This window comes from Gobio gobio, assembly GCF_949357685.1.
Source record: "Gobio gobio genome assembly, chromosome: 18".
Lineage (NCBI taxonomy): Eukaryota > Metazoa > Chordata > Actinopteri > Cypriniformes > Gobionidae > Gobio > Gobio gobio.
The window spans coordinates 47668384-47675394 of NC_137111.1; positions in this window are offsets into that span (position 1 = coordinate 47668384).

Genomic DNA, 7011 nt, shown 5'->3' on the forward strand with positions numbered 1-7011 from the left:
ACTCGCTCCAGACGCTCAATTCGCGTTCGTTGTGAACGCAGCATAAATAAAGCCGTCAGTGTGCAAATATGGTGCTGACATCTTGGGTCTCGAGTCTGCGCAGTAGCGAAGTGGAGCCGCGATATCAAGGTCCCGCCCACATTCACGCCTAATCAACAACGTTTTGTGAAATAGACTTGTGCTGCGTCCCAATTCGCCTACTTATACTACGTCCTAAAAGTATGTACTCTTTTTGTGAAGAAAAATACTTTTGAGTGTGTAGCAGAAAAGTATGCAAGCTTTGGGACATACTACTTCGTCATCTTTAACGGACTCTGTTGCTTAGTTACGTGAGTCCCGTCACCGTAAACTACCCTGTCAATCATCACCACAGTTCAAATCCTCCACATTCAATTTAATTTCCTACCGTATCGGAGAGAAATGTAGTAGCACAGTTGTCTGCCATTCGTGGGTCTTTAATGCAGAGACTCCTCTCATGTGTTTGCAAAGTTAATGGCCAAACGTATCATTACAAAAGTTCTCAATGCTGCTGCAGGTGAAATATAATGTGGCTAACATTGAATAAATATCTTTTCGTCAGGTTAAATACTGATAATTGCTCACTCAAACCACTTTATCTAATCCTCTCCACTTAACCGTCAGACTCGCGTAACCGTCATGTTTGTAGTTTTTTTTAACACTTTTTAGCCGCGTTTGTAGTTCTCGCAATGGGTTGTGGGCAATATCAGCCGTTAGAGTGTGCATCGATCTGCATTTCGAATTCTGACCGGAAATAGTAGACCATCCGGGAATCTTTGGAATACTCTTTTCAACATACTACGATTTGGGACATACTAATTCTTTTTTCGAATACTATTTAGTACGGATAGTATGCGAATTGGGACGCAGCATCAGTCGGCATTACTGGGAACTCCCACAAAAACGTCATATCCGCCATATGCCGTGGGGGAAAACAAGCCATTAGAATGAATGCACATAGACCTTGTTAGACGCTTTATTTTTACTTTTATGTTTGCTTGGTGCAGTGCCAAAAAGTTGCCATGTGACGTTCTGCACCTCTAGTAAGTCATCTGAAGTTTTAGAGAAACGTTTTTAGAAATGTAGAAATTAAAGTTAAAGCTCCAATCTCCTCCCGAAGTTCCCGAGAAAAGTCCGTTGGTGCCTCAGTGACTACTCAATGCTGTCAATCTAAGCTGTCAATCATAACATCACTAACCCGTTTCTATAGCATCAAATAACAAACTAAAACCAAACTTTAAAGAACAAACTCTTTAACTAACATCAGTGTGATAAAAAATAGCCTAAACTGACAGAAACCATCTTTGGAAAAAACACTTTTGAAGTGTAATTTGATTGTTTGGTTTGGCTATGTCCTATTACATTTCATGGAGAGGGCGGGGTTTATGACCTATACCGCAACCAGCCATCTGGGGGCAATTGCAACGCTTTGGCTTCACTTTTCAGGACTCGTGTGGCACACTTGGTTGTGCATAACAATGCCCCTTAGCTGTTATGAATTCACTGTAAACCACGCTTCTTGTGGCTTATAAAACAGTTACCACGCAATACAACTATTATAGCCTTTTATTCACATATAAATATTGATCAGCGAACATAAACAAGCTAAATCGAACCTGCTTGACGCGAGAACTAACCTCTTGCGGAAGCTCAAACGTAAGAATGAACCTCATTGGTTGTTGCGGAATTTTTAACTCAAAGGTGTGGTTTGTAGGATTGACAGCTAGTGGTCAAAATGGGTACTGCAGTCCAAATTCATAATATTGGAGAGCGTTGTTTCCCCCGCACCCCCCTCCTCAGACTTCAAGCTCACACAGTTTGCCAGTTTGAGGACACTGAACAGGAGCGAGTGCAATTGACAATGAGAGCCACACTGTAAGTTGATTTATCCGTGTTTTAATATGCTTCCGTTAATAGAGATTATTAGATGGATGCTGAGGCTTATTATGTCGGGTAGAATCTGTGATCTCTGACCCAGTTTGTTCGCTGGCTTCCATGGCAGTAATACACAGTGTTTTCTGCCAACTGTCACCTGAGGTGTCGAAATACTATTGGGTAAACTGGCAGCGGGCGGTATCTCACAGACCAAAACAAAAACAGACATTCCCACTCGGAACGCACATTTCAAAGTAGAATAAGTGGCTGTAGAGGTGTTTTTCTGAGAAACAAGTAGCATGTTTCTTAAATATCTGCAAACATATGGTATTTTTATGCTTTAGTAAAGTGCAAAAAACGTCTCTGGTTACGTATGTAACCTATGTTCCCTGAGAACAGGGAACGAGACGCTGCGTCAGCTGACGCTACGGGGAACGCCTCCAGCGTGACAGGTGCCTGAAATCACAATCACAAAACGTCAATCCTATTGACCGGCGACAACCTATGACGTCATCAAGGTGCAACCAGGAAGTATAAAAGGGCGCCTTGCCAACATGACAGTATCTAAATGTCTGAAGGGACTGTTTGGCAGGCAAGCCTTGAGGCATGGCAAAGTGACGCAGCGTCTCGTTCCCTGTTCTCAGGGAACATAGGTTACATACGTAACCAGAGACGTTCCCTTTCGAAAGAATTCACCGAATGCCACCAGGGAGGCCTGACCTAGCGACCTCTATGTGGGACACGTCAGTTCGGCCAACCCCTGTCTGCTTAAGTACAGAGCCTCTGGTACTTGCCTCCGGAGAGACATCCTGCTAGGGTACTGCAAAAATGGCAGTGTCCTCCACCAGCCGGACCTCAGAGACGGGTTATCCTGGAGAGCAGCGCTCAGTGCTTTCTAACCCTTGCTAGCGAGGGGAGTTTAGCCGCTCGATCCTAGGATCTACCAAGCACTTATTTTAAAACGTGCTCAGGAGTCCGAACAGGCCTACAGGCTGATCCTTGCTGGGAGGCCTCGAGGGGCCTACAACCGACGGATCAGTGCCAAGCGGCTATCAGCTCACAGAAGACTCTCACTTGAGAGGAGCTCCCAAGCCTGCCTGGTAGGTAACCATGCTGTAGGCGATCTATGAGAGTCCCTTCCTGTAGGGACCGCATAGTAGCAGCGTCGTCTCGTCATGCTAGGGTATGAACACCGCCTTCAGGTGCTACCGGCTAGAAACCGGCGCCTGATAGCAGGTGACCACCTGTTAGTCGTTGGGCGTTCCTTCAGGGAGGCTTAGTAAGGCCTGCCACCTGACAATAGGTGCGCTAGAGATCCTCACAGTGACTAGACTCATCTAGTGACTGCGAAACCGGAACATGCCCTTAGAGGAGGCCAGGTGAGGCCTACAATCCAATAGCGAATCCCCCAGGGAAGCCCGTGCCGCTTGCTACCTGTTAGCAACCCATGCTACCATGAGGTACCGGAACTGGGGACCGGGGAACGATCTCAGGGAGGCTCGCCGCCTACCACCTGATAGCAGAACGTGCTAGTCCTCCAGGGAGGTCTAGTGAGGCCTACTACCTGCTAGCACTCCACGCTCACCGCCACAGAGACTGGGAACCGGGAACTCACCCTCAGGGAGGCCGGGTGAGGCCCACTACCTACTAGCAGCTCGTGCTAGCCATCCAGTGACTGGAGCCCGGGACCAACCCCTCAGAGGAGGTCCAGTGAGCCTGCTTACCCCACAGCAGGCCCTTAGGGAGGCTTGGTAGCGCCTACCACCTACTAGCAGCTCGTGCCAGCCGTCGAGGGACTAATGCCCAGGAATACCCCCTCGGGGGAGACCGGGCAAGGCCTGCTACTCACAGCAGGCTCTCAGGGAGGCCTGATGGGGCCTACCATCTGAGCCAGGGCAACCCAAAAACGGGAGCCTACCCCTCAGGGAGGCCTGGCAGAGCCTACCTCCAAATAGGAGGTCTGCAGGTTCTATGAACCCTGCCGCGGATAGAAGGAGGCTGGCTGCTGCACCCGGGCTGACGGTAGCTGTCTGCTGCTGAAGAAGAACTGGACATCCAGTTATCACCTGGGGATTCATCCCCAAGGAGGCCAAAGAGGGCCTACTAGTTCACGAGGTTTCTGCTGAAGTTGACGTCGACGGAAAAAATCCCCCGGGGCCCACCTATGGGCCACGACGTCGAGACTCTCTTGTCCTGGAGTCCGCTGCCCAGACTGCCCAAGTTGGCTACTCACAACCAGCTGGCCTTCATATGCCCACACCTGGGGCTGGCTCCATCCCAGAGGCTAAAGGGCCTCCGCGATAGCGCAGTCTCACAGGGCAGTGCCTACAGACATGAACCTAATCACATTGCCAACAGCAGTGCACTCAGCAAACAAATGCTTAGGAACCCTCTAAAGCGAGGGGAGTACAACTTACGTCACCTGCTTCAGGGCGGCCGCCTTACTTTCTTATACAGCGGTCTGCTGTTCGTGCAAGGACGTCAGCCATTGGTAATGCTCGGGCCTCAGGGGAGCATTCGATCAAACCGCCATGCAGAAGGTTGCGATGTTCAGCTCGACCCAAGCCCTAAAGAAGGTGGAGCAGAGGACATAGAGCAGAGGGTAAAAAACATCATACAAATATGTAACCCACCGGCCATACCATCCTCCAGGATGAGGCCGGGGGCCGCCAGAAGGTGGCGGCCACACCAGCTCTGAAAGGCGGGGCACAGCAAAACTAAAGTCTTAGACGCACACAGCGAAAGACGCTCAACCCGGCCCCACGACCACTGGCAAGGTCGCTATCCCTGCTGCAACACCTACACTGCATTACTAAATAACCCCAGAACGCAGAGAAGGGGGCGGGCCTTGGCCGGACTACTCTGTAATAAGAGGAGGCTGAATCAAGGATGCAGAAAAACAAGTGCTGTTCTTATACTTAAAGACAGGCCTGGGGCGACCTTACCTGCTTTTAAAGGAAGCGCCCCCCATCCTTAGCAAAGCCTAGGCCAAGTGGTGCGGTGCGGTGCTAAACCTGCACTAGATCTACCCAGGGCTCGGGAAAGAAATATTATCACCCCTTACATAAACAACGGGCCCCGAAACCCATTTAAAAGCCCAACAGGGCTGGGCGCAGATCTCACTACAGCTCACGCATTAGTGCCTAACCCGGTCGTAATGCTACTTTATACTTAAAGCTTGGAAAACAAACAACTCGCCCCCGCGAGCAAGAGCGGCAAATACAAACACTCACATAAGTGAGAGAGATAACACGGAGAGGCGGTAGATCTCTACTAGCTAAAGTATAGCATTATGCACAAACATATAATGTTGCAAAGAAGATCGTTCTTAGCTTACTCACGGGGAGCTGCAGGCCCTGCGATGTCCAGCGATGTTCCATAATCCCCCGAGCCCTCTCAGGAGAGCGAAAAACGGAGTCCTGAAAACATTAGTAGAAAATGTTTCACCCTTCTCGAGGGGGACACACCACTCGCTCTTCTCGGCACTTCAAACCAGCCATCAAGCTAGTATACGACCACCATCCTGAGGGGGGCGCTTTCACCAAACAAACCAGGCGGGCCGTCAGAATCTTACATTTTCTGCTCATCGTTGGCCCACCGGCCTGATGTAAAGCGCCCAGGGGAAAGCACAGGAGGAAGGGAAAAAGGCAGCGCTCATCTGCGCGCCCTGGGAGGCGGAGTCCGCTGCCTACGCTGGTTCCGGTTACCAGCACCGGCTTCCTTCCTCTTCCTGTTGCGGGTGTCCCGCCTTCTCTGCGTTCGAGAGGTGACGCTGGTTCGCTGGTCCCGTCTCCAGTCCTCAGATCGTGACGGGCCAGGGACACCCGGCTGCCTGGGCGTGGTCCCGGACCTCAGCGGGATGCATGTTCTAAATGCCGCCGAGCGCGCCTTCGCCTCCCTGAACTTTCCGACCACCGCCTCCACAGAGGTGCCGAAAAGTTCAGAGGGCGAAACCGGGGCATCCAGGAGAAAGGACTTCTCTTTCTCCTCGATGTCCGCCAGGTTCAACCACAGAAAGGGAACTTACATACAGCACCTTTAAAACACTACGAAATCACACGTCAAGTGAACATGCTTGAGCTTCAGTTTACCAAAACTGATGTGTTGAATGTTTATATGTGAACAAAAGCCTAAATTTAATCTGTTCATCTGTTCAACGAAAGTCTTACGGATTTGGAACGACATGAGGGTGAGGAATTAAATGACGTTTAAATGAGATTTTAACTTTTTAACTTTTGGGTGAACTGTCCCTTTAACGTGAAATCATTCCTCATGTACACTCACCTAAAGGATTATTAGGAACACATACTAATACTGTGTTTGACCCCGTTTTGCCTTCAGAACTGCCTTAATTCTACGTGGCATTGATTCAACAAGCTGCTGAAAGCATTCTTTAGAAATGTTGGCCCATATTGATAGGAGAGCATCTTGCAGTTGATGGAGATTTGTGGGAAGCACATCCAGGGCACGAAGCTCCCGTTCCACCACATCCCAAAGATGCTCTATTGGGTTGAGATCTGGTGACTGTGGGGGCCATTTTAGTTCAGTGAACTCATTGTCATGTTCAAGAAACCAATTTGAAATGATTGGAGCTTTGTGACATGGGGCATTATCCTGCTGGAAGTAGCCATCAGAGGACGGGGACATGGTGGACATAAAGGGATGGACATGGTCAGAAACAATGCTCAGGTAAGCCGTGGCATTTAAACGATGCCCAATTGGCATTAAGGGGCCTAAAGTGTGCCAAGAAAACATCCCCCACACCATTACACCACCACCACCAGCCTGCACAGTGGTAACTAGGCATGATGGATCCATGTTCTCATTCTGTTTACGCCAAATTCTGACTCTACCATCTGAATGTCTCAACAGAAATCGAGACTCATCAGACCAGGCAACATTTTTCCAGTCTTCAACTGTCCAATTTTGGGGAGCTTGTTCAAATTGTCGCCTCTTTTTCCTATTTGTAGTGGAGATGAGTGGTACCCGGTGGGGTCTTCTGCTGTTGTAGCCCGTCCGCCTCAAGGTTGTGCGTGTTGTGGCTTCACAAATGCTTTGCTGCAGACCTCGGTTGTAACGAGTGGTTATTTCAGTCAAAGTTGCTCTTCTATCAGCTTG